Source organism: Ovis aries, chromosome 12 (genome assembly GCF_016772045.2).
Source record: "Ovis aries strain OAR_USU_Benz2616 breed Rambouillet chromosome 12, ARS-UI_Ramb_v3.0, whole genome shotgun sequence".
NCBI classification, from domain to species: domain Eukaryota; kingdom Metazoa; phylum Chordata; class Mammalia; order Artiodactyla; family Bovidae; genus Ovis; species Ovis aries.
This window is the reverse complement of record NC_056065.1, coordinates 12,134,094-12,144,794: the sequence shown is the minus strand read 5'-3', so window position 1 is coordinate 12,144,794 and position 10,701 is coordinate 12,134,094.

Sequence of the window (10,701 nt, the reverse complement as noted above, 5' to 3'; positions counted from 1 at the left end):
TTGGGAAAGACTATCTGGAAGCTACATATCTGATACGTATATATTTATCAAACTCTGATATATATAGTTATCAAAATTCAATAGTTATAAAAAATAAATAGAGGTCCAATTAGGAAATGGACAAAACACATGAAGAGGTACTCTACTGAAAAGGATATACAGACTGTAGATAAGCACGTGAAAACATGCACAATATGATTAGCTATTAGAGACTTAAAATTAAGACCACTAAGGAGTTATCATTACACGCCTATTAGAAGAGATAAAATTAAAAATAGTGACAAAACTAAAGCAAACAAGGAAAATAAAAGCTATCTTAAAATACTTAGGTTATTTTTAACATATATTTATGTATATACATATATGTGAATGAATACATATGTATATACACATGTATATACACAGCTATCTGAAAATATTTTGGCTATTTTTTTTTACACACATATATATTTAGATGTATACATATATATGGGCGCTAGTGGTAAAGAACCCTTCTGCCAATGCAGGGGATGTTAGAGATGCATGTTTGATCCCTGGGTTGGGAAGATCCCCTGGAGGAGGAAATAGCCTCCCACTCCAGTATTTTTGCCTGGAAAATCCCATGGACAGAGGATCCTGGCGGACTACAGTCCGTAGGGTCGCAAAGATTTGGACATGACTGAAGCAACTTAACACGTATGTACATATACACATATGCACTTATCCTATGACCCAGCAATTGCAATCCTCAGCATTTATTCCAAATAAATGAAAACTTTGTTGCTGTTGTTTACTGGCTAAGTGGGTTGTCATTTCCTCCTCTAGAGGACTTACATCCACACGAATGTTCATAATAGTTTTATTTATCATAAGCCAACCACTGTAAATAATTAATATGTTCCTCAGTAGGTGAATGATTAATTAAACATGCTACATCCATACTATGGAACGCTATTCATCAATAAAATGGAACAACTTAGGTTACAAAACAACTTGGGTGACAAAACAACTTGCGTGGATCTCAAGGACGTTTTCTAAGTAAAAACAACCAGTCTACAAAGGTCACATGATACTCAATTTCATATGTGTATGATAATGTAACAAGATCAAAAGACAAAAGAGAGATGAAAACAGCCTATTAATTCCCAGGGGTTAGAGATGAGGCAGAGGGATGACTGTGAACGAGAAGAATGGGGAGGTCACTGAGGTTCTGTATCTCTGTTGCAATGAATCTAGATGTAGCAAATGACAGAAATAAACACGCATGTACAAATGTCAGTTTGCTGGTTCTGACAGGGTGCTGTGGTTTTGTATGACACAAGCACTGGGGAAGACTGAGTGGAGGGTACACATATGGTTCCCCTCTGTCCTATCTTTATAATTTCCTGAGAATCTATAATTATGTCAAAATAAAAAGCCTGTAAAAAAGTAAAATAAAACATATTGTATGGCTTAAATATAACTCAAAATTATACCATTAGTCTTATGGAAAGAGTGAACTACTTCAACATATGGCTCCTTAAACATATGCTGGATATAAAAAGATGGACTTCCTGTACACATCTTTGAGTCTGCATGCCCTTTGCTAATCTAGGCTCCATGTTAAAACAGAACTTCTCATCAGAAGTGTGGTGGAAAACAGATTAAGATGTAGAGAGATGTGAGCTTCAATCTAAGATCCAGCAGTTATTAATTTAAGAAGTTTGCTACTTATGTGTATGTGTTGTGTGTCAGTCACTCGGCTGTGTTTGACTCTGTAACTCCAAGGACTAGAGCCCAGCAGGCTCCTCTGTCCATGGGATTCTCCAGGCAAGAATACTGGAGTTCATTACCTTTCCCTTCTCCAGGGGATCTTCCTGACCCAGAGATCGAATCCGGGTCTCCCACACTGCAGGCAAATTCTTTACTATCTGAGCCAGCAGGGAAGCCCCACTACTTATGCAGTCATACATAAAAACCTTACTGTATTTTCTAAGGTTCAGCTTATCATATTTTAAGTACAGATAATAAATAGTGAATATATAGTTTTGCGGTCCAGAAAAACACACGATTTATGAAGTGATCTCTACCAACTTCCTTCCATTTTATTTTAAGAATAGAATTATTGGTCTATGCTGGGAAGAGCTTACATTTCTTCACATAAAAATGAGTATAACCTACTTTTATGATTGCATCATGAAAGGTCACCTAACGTTGGCTTTTCTCTAGTTGAGAAACTTCACAAAATAAAGAGAACAAGTGATGTCTAACTGACGAAGTGATGTCTAATTTATGCCAGGATATATGTAGGAAACTTAGGATGGCCACCACCCCAAAAATATCAAAGAAATGCTGAAAAGGGCAGAGATGGTGGAATAAAGAATGAGTTGCAAAATTAGGAAGAGACATGAGGAGATAATACATAGTGCTTATGAGTGTGTGTGTTTAGTTTAAAAAAGCCCATGTAACAAAGGCATTAAGTATGTTAAATCGTATTGCTAAAACTGCAAAAGCAAACATGCCCTATATCTACCCATCTCCTTTTCCTTGTCTCACCAAATTTAGGCTGATACTAGTATAGTGCTGCTTTTAAAATAAATCATAATCCATACACCACTTACGTTACCAAACTTGAAAGCCTACCCAATGAGCTTGCATAAATTCTATTTTCATGTTTTATTTCATATACTCAATTAAATATTTATTAGTATATCTGCATCTACAAATAAGAGTATTCAGATTTGATCCTGAATAAATACATTCATTACATTATTCCCCCAGACATATCTTCCATAAAATAATAATTTCATAGGTTGTTAGAAAAATGCTTGATACCTTTGTTCCTTTAAAGCTATTACAAATACCTTTACAGCAAAGGATTAATCTAATTAGAGATTTTAAATTATATGCAAGGAAAGAACATAGGTTCTGGGATCTGGGAAGCCCATATTTAATTCCTTGCAAAATCACTTAAACCAAATAACTTTTGGAAGGAAAAAACTGACTTTTTTAGTTTGTTTTCTCACACAGGGAATGAGAACCTTAGAGCTTTTATAAGAATGAACTTGAACACGCTGTATAAAGCTATATACACATCTGGCATACAGTAGAGGCTTACTAATGGGAATCACTATCATTAATTATTTTATTTACCCTCCTCATTGTTACTTGTGGGTTCTTTAATATTTCCAATATGTCTCCTAGATTTCTATATGGTTTCCTACCATATCTGGCTCACTTTATTCTTTTTAAATATTCAGAGGGCATTCTTAGAGGGCAAGGTACTATGCCATGTGCTGTGAGATGAACAAAACTTTATCTCGGCCTCAGAAAAGAAAAGAAAATTGAGACACAGACTGTGACGAGAAGCACACAGATACTAAGAGCCTTGCAGTATTACCAACTGAAGGTGAATGACACAGTGGTTCTCCGAAGAACACCAAAGGCTTCTAAGTAAAGGCACCTTGAAGAAAAACTATTGATTTACAACTGACCGTGAAGGGTCTTTGTTGCTGTGGGAGGGCTTTCTCTTCTTTCGAGGAGCAGGGGTTACTCTCTAGTTGTGGAGAGCAGGATTCAGCAGCTGTGGCTCACGGGCTGAGCTGCCCTGGGGCGTGTGTTCTCCTCCTGGACCAGGGATCAAACCTGTGTCCCCGCAGTGGCAGGTGGATTCTTAACCAGTGGACCAGCCAGGAACTCCCCATAAAGGCAACTTTTAGGCTGTGCTTTTAGAGATATTTCTAAAGACAAAAAAAAGAAAAAAGAAAAGAAAAGAAAGAAAATGGATAGAATAGTAAAAAGTCCAAGAATGGAATGGTTAGATTGCAGAGGCACCCTCAGGGAATGCAGGCACTCAGTTTGTCTAAAGGAAAAAAAAAATCTGTGTCTTAGAGAAATGATTTACATGCTGTCATGCTAAGGACTGTGTGCTTACTGGATAAGCAATGGGAAACCAGTGCTCAGGAAAGCACACTCACTGTAATAGTATAGGCTAACAACTCATAATATCCTTCTGTGTAGAGTACACTGTCTAAAAATCAATTGATTGAAAATTAATGTACGTATGACATTTCTGAATTTCCTGTAGCCAGTCTATAAGTCAAGCCTAAGCACCAATGATCATAAGATTAAAAGGCTCAAGTAGTCAAAGTGATAAATTCAATGGAAGACGTTGCTACTGTCTGATTCCCAGCAGTGCACATATTTGATGACTTCCTGCCTACTTCATAATATTGCAAAGAGAGTTCTTCCAGCAGTAATCTGCAAATTAAGGGAAACCCATTCAGCCTTTCAAAAATTAAATGGTTTAAAATCTTGATGTATCTAGTCAGATATTTTACTAATACCTGCTACAAAGAATGAAAAGCTGTTCATTGCCTTTACCCCTTCTCAATTCTAGGAAAAGATATTTCACATTTAAAAGCTGAAATATATATGGATATATATACATACACAGACAGATATACATATATATATATTATACATGACAGCAAATTATTTTCTAAGGGGAAATACATGGCTAAGAAGAAAAGAAGTAATCTTGTTATGTGTTTGAGGAAAAAGTTGGTTGCCTTAGTGAGATTTTTCTTTGCCTTTTTCCTTTTTGATTCTGGGTAACTTATAAGAGGGTGTGTCCAGTTATCCCTAGTAGGAATCTGAATCTAGACGTAACAGCAGAATTAAATAAACTTTAATTTGCATCATGGCTTAAGTATCTGATTTAGTAATATATTGTGAAAGGAATGGAATCACTGGTCTTTAAAATAGTGCAGGCCACTGTTTGCTATGTCTGCAACATATTTGGATGTAACAGAGGTTTGATTCAGGCATATATAGCCTGAATTTGTATTTTATTCCTTCTTTTTAGGAATCAGTGCTCTCAAATACAAGGAGCGTGTAAGCATCTTCTTTCTTTTGTGTATTTTAAGATTATATTGTAATCTTAAAAGAAGACTCATTCTTCTCATTCTATCAAAATTCCACTACTCAGACCGTGCGAGTTTCTACTAACGTATTTTGAATGTTCTGTTGGTGCACACAAAGTGAACAAAATATTTTTAGCCAAAGATGTACATTGATTCCAGTGGAAATATTGTTTTAAAAACTATAGAACTGACTTGTATTGTTATCTCCCATGACTGCTACCCTGCCCTACATGCTTTTGTACAGGATTGAATACTGAACTCTATCAGATGGTGAGAAAAGGGAAGGCTAGCTCAGGAGAAAAGTCAGATATGTTCTTACAAGATGGCAGCACAGAAATCTGAAACATGAGGGGGAAGAAAGTCAATTCAATGGTCATTTTCCTCTATGTTAAAATGTTCAGCTAAAGTAAAGAAAAATCACAAATAGTCAATTAATAACAGATATTATACAGACTATGAGATTATACTATGGTGTTAAACAGTCTTTACCAAAGGACAAAGAGAAGTTGGTCTTTTGATTTGGTTGATACATTTCGCTTTACTCATTTCTATTATACAAACAAGCTTAATTCTAATTAATTAAGGTATATAAATGCATTAAAATGTAAAATATTTTTTAACTTTTAGAATGTAAAAGACCATTTTACTTGCTTCTGAAGCTTGGTAAACTTTGAAAATTTCACTTTATCAAGGCAAATCAGTGTCCTGGTATCCTGCAATAACAAAAAAGTACATTTAAGACGTACAATCGTGAGATGTGACTAGCAAGTAATGTGACTGATTTGTCAACCAGAATACTAAACTAAACATTCAAACGAGCATTATATTTCTAAGCAGCCACTATGGGAGATCAGACACATTTCAATGGTGCTGCCACTGCTCAACGCATTTCCAACTTTTCCTTCAGAAGGCTCTCAGAAATAATTTATGAGCCACACAATGCTCAGGCTCACTGCTTTATAAATTACACTTCATGCAGCAGCAACTTGAGGCAAAGCAGAAATGAAATATGCAATTTTCTCTTTTCTTTGTTTACAAAAGGAAACAAATGTTAAATTATTAAGCCCCCAATAAACTGCTTTTATAAGCTTATTATTTAAATCTAAAAAGACAATTGCAAAAATAATAAACATAATCATCATCATTGTTCTTTTCCCCTTTGAATCTGCCCGGGGACATAATATGAACCCATAATCAGTGGAGCTGTGCTGTAAGCTGCCTCACTCTCCTAACTTCATGCTTGATGGTCCTGTTTGTTCTCCCAATGACCACCTTGGCAAATTCCAGTATTTTATTTCTCCTCATTTTTCACAACCTCTTAGTCATCTGACATTCTTGATCATCCTTTTTCCCGTCAAAAATGCTATGAACAGCATTCTTAAAAGGAAATTCCACACCACCACTCTACATCCTTAAGTCTTTCTCTGACTTACTGTGCCATGTCTTCATCCCCTGTCCATGTAAGTGTTGCTGATCATACAGAGTTACAAAAGCATTTAAATATTTCTTGAATAAATAGTTAAGAACTCTGTTCTTGGCTTTGCTTTTCTGTGCTGTGATGCCAGGAGCCAGCACGAGGAGTCCCGCCCGTGGCAAAGGTCATGAGGTTAAGGGGCCCGACGGGCAAAGGCAAGTCGGGCCTTAAGGGAGCCTCGCTGGATCTGCTCATACATCTGCCCCCAAACCAGAGTCTGCCTGCCTTACTGCACTGTGCTTTTCGCCTACTCTTCTGACATTATACAGGGGGCTATCCCCCACCACCTCTCTCTGAAAAGGAGTTAACTTAGGACTCCAGTTAATAAATCTCCTGGGCGTGACAAGGGTGTTTCAGTCCAAAAACCTCTCTGCTGGCAGACTAGCTTGTGTGACAGGATTATCCACACTCTTGCTACTACGTACATGATTGTTTACAACCTCTCAACCGACTTCCCTGGTGGCTCAGACAGTAAAGCGTCTGTCTACAATGCAGGAGACCCAGGTTCAATCCCTGGGTCGAGAAGATCCCATGGAGAAGGAAATGGCAATCCACTCCAGTACTGTTGCCTGGAAAATCCCATGGACAGAGGAGCCTGGTAGGCTACAGTCCGTGGGGTCGCAAAGTAGGCTACAGTCCATGGGGTCACAAAGAGTCGGACACGACTGAGCGACTTCACTTCACTTAGTTATCACAGGGTTTTTCTAAAGATAAAAATCATGTTGGTGAAGGGTTTCATTGCTCAGTTAATGATTGCCCCCAGGCCTCCATATCCTTAGGCACCTGGGAGTATGTTAATTGATGTAATTGGAATGTAGAAAAAGAAATATAGTAGTTTTGATATTAGCAATACTGGACTTTTGAGTTAATTTTCTCTTTTGTTATAGATCACTGTACTCCTCTTTCTTTGTTATAAATCATTGTGTCCTTGCTATGTGAACATATAACTTTATCACTATCTTAAGACTAAATAGATCTTAAGGGGAAACAAGTTTTCTGATTGATAAACTTTTATCAGTAGAAAGAAAGGTGGGGCCATAAAATGTTAATAGGTCTCCAGACCAGAAGATATTGTAAGACAAATGTAAGACCCTTGTAAGAACAAAGATATGCCGAGAACACTGTCTTTAGATAAGGGTCAGAGCAGCTGACCCTGTGTGAGTCTGTTTCTTACATTTATCTCTATGTATAACTAAAAGTATAAAAGTGGACCTAGAAAATAAAGAAATGGACCAGTTCCTGGAAAGACTGGTTTCCCCCACGTGGTCTTTTCTCGTTCTCTTCTTTCCTGGCTGAATTCCCATCTGGAGCACGGAGGCTCGCCAAGCCTTCTAATTTTGCTGGGGCTTCTAAGATCTGACCGGGGAGGCCTTTGTGTCTCCTCTCCTTCGGGAGAACGGGAAGACGCCTATGGCCTACGTAGGTGATGCAAACTCCTTGTCTTGGAGTTTTATTGGTTTTCCACGTAAACCAAGTTATTCAGCCTCTTTTTCTCCACTTATTTTCCTACTACACTATTTCTTTCTAATCTCCCTCCATATCTTTAATTAAACAATTAATTCCTCAGACGCCAACACCGTCCCCACTTCGAACTATCCTAGATCCACCAGGGCTGGACCCCAGCAAGTGGCACCATTGTTAAACTAAATATTACACATTTAACTATCACTATCACATTTAAGTATCACTGCTACTCAAATATCAGGTGCCACTACTCAGATTCAGTCCATTCATACCACTTTCTGGTTATGCAACCTTGATCAAGTTCTCTGACCTTCTGAGTCTCACTTTCCTCATGTGTAAAATGAGGGTAAAATAACAGTTTATCTCATAGAGTAATGAACAAGGAAATCATGCTTAGGAATTCTTTGTTATATTTTAAGTGTTCAATTATTTCAACTATTGTGATCCACCCCCACACCAATACTTCATGACATCGTCACTTGGATATCATACAATCCATTCAGCATATTTTTTTATAGATATAAACTTTGTCTAGAAGTTGCACCAAAATAAAATGTTATGCTTTCATAAAACATGGATCTATTATTTTAATAGATTAAATTTTTGTAAGATAATTAAATTCTTTTAAAATGACTTTTCTCCTACTTAAATGTACTGAAGGATAGACAGAAATAGCCTTTTTAAATTAACAGAGAGGCTTCATATAGATGTAAAAGCTCTGTGTTGTCTTGGGGTATGCTGTCAAAAATGCTGTGACCTCCGACTGACAGGAAATTTAATCTAAACTCTGCCAATGTACAGTGTGTCCCTAAACTTTCTTTTACCTATTGATCTCCCTAAACTGGCTTTTCTTTCGCCATTCCCATGGTCACTCAGGAACACCATTCTTTCAGGCTATCAGGTTTGAAATCTGGTCCTCTGACCTTCTCTCTTCCATCCCTTCTACACAGCCACCAGGATACTGATGGCTACTCTTCCATTCTTCTACAATTGTCCTTATCCAAACCCTTGGCATCTCATATGTGGACCACTTTATTATCACATTCTTTCAATTCATTCCACATACAAGTTCATCATGCTAGTTTTCCAGAATCATCAATCTCAGATTGCCTGATTACAGTTTTATATTCCTATCATGCACGTCATTTTGTACACCAATCATAACTCATTATACAAAGTAAACATTCAAAACTTCATAGACTAAACCTCAACTCCTTACACAGAAACCCCCATTGATTGCATGATGATAGTATTGCCCATACAAGCCCCATACTACATCTTAACCACCTTTATTTGACATTTACCACTCTGTGAATGCCAAATAAGGGAAAAGAATAAGAAACAAACATACAAATACTATATATAAGGTGTCTTGGCTTAGCATATTTTCATTTGGTTTCACACAATAACCTGTGAAAGAGGCCCTATCTCCATTTCAGTAGCAAAGAGGCTCAGAAATGTCAAGATTACTGTTCGGTAGGAAGGATCCACACTTTATGTGAACTCTGGTCTCAAAATTCATGCCCATTTTATTTCATTCCTGTCTTCTTTTAAGCAGCATTTTTTAAAGATTAGAGTTCTATGGGCGCAATAGTTTCCTACTGCTTCTGTAACAAAGGGTCACAAATTGAGAAGCTCAGAACAATACAAATTTGTTATTTGTTATCTTCGAGACCAGGAGGTCAGAAACCCCAAATCAGCTTTATTGGACAGTGCTGGTTGCTTTTGCAGGCTTTGAGAAGAAAACTCGTTTTTCTGCCTTTTTCAGCTTCTAGAGGCCACCTGCATTCCCTGGCCCATCCATACACCACACCAGCCTCTGGCTTGTGTCCTCATGTATTTTATGATTGGTCTGAACCTTCCTGGCCCTCTCTTGTAAGGACCCTTATATTACACTGGGCCCATCTCGCTAACCTAGAATCATCAACCTCCATTTGCCATGTAGGGTAACACACCCACAGGTTTCAGGCTATAGGGACATGAACCTCTTTGGGGGCCATCATTCAGCCTGCCACACTGGGCATGAGCTCTGACGACAGAGTCTGAGTCCCCTGAAACTAAGAGCTGTTGATAATTAGATGTCCTAGCAACACCAACACGACAATCTTCTCTCAAGGCGAACTGAACACAGTTAAGAATCATTTAGCTTAAGAAGACAAGTTTATTTACTCACCTGCTCATTTTATTATGAACTTTCAGGTTGGTAAATAAAATTCAATTCTGTTCTTCCTGAGCAATTAAAAGAAGCTTGAAAAGCATAGGAAGTACACATTAAATAACAATTTACGTGTGTGGGAGCAGTTATGAGAAGGAATATACTTGCAGTTGCATTGAACTCAAAACAGAAATTTCATTTTTTTAAGTTTTACTGTAAAATTAGTCTACTCCTGGCTCTTATTTCTTGTAGACTTAGCATGGATATTACCATGAGGATCTTTAAATTTGGACAGCTTATTTTTCTAAAATGTACTACATTCAAGACATATGTTTATATACTTTATAAGTTAGTACTTCATTATCCCCCTTCAGCAAAACAACAAGCCTAAATATGTTTAATGATTCTGTTTTTTGCTTCTCATAAGAGCATTACTTAATGGTGCTTGAATTAACCAAATGAATGGAGCTAACTGATGGCTTCCTTTCTTAATGATACTGACTTTTTAGGTCATTGCTTCTGCTTTTCTTGGTCTCATTAGCCCAGGGCCACTTGCCTAGGGAATATCCTCTGGCATTTCTGTAGATCAATGAAACGGGGATGCTTCCATGCTAACTCAGGGACAAGCAGTTTTTCTGCCATCTTCTGACTCCTATTTCTTCCACCCTGAAAACTGTCAATCTTTCAGGAGTGTTTAATTTACATTAAGGGTCATAAATATACAC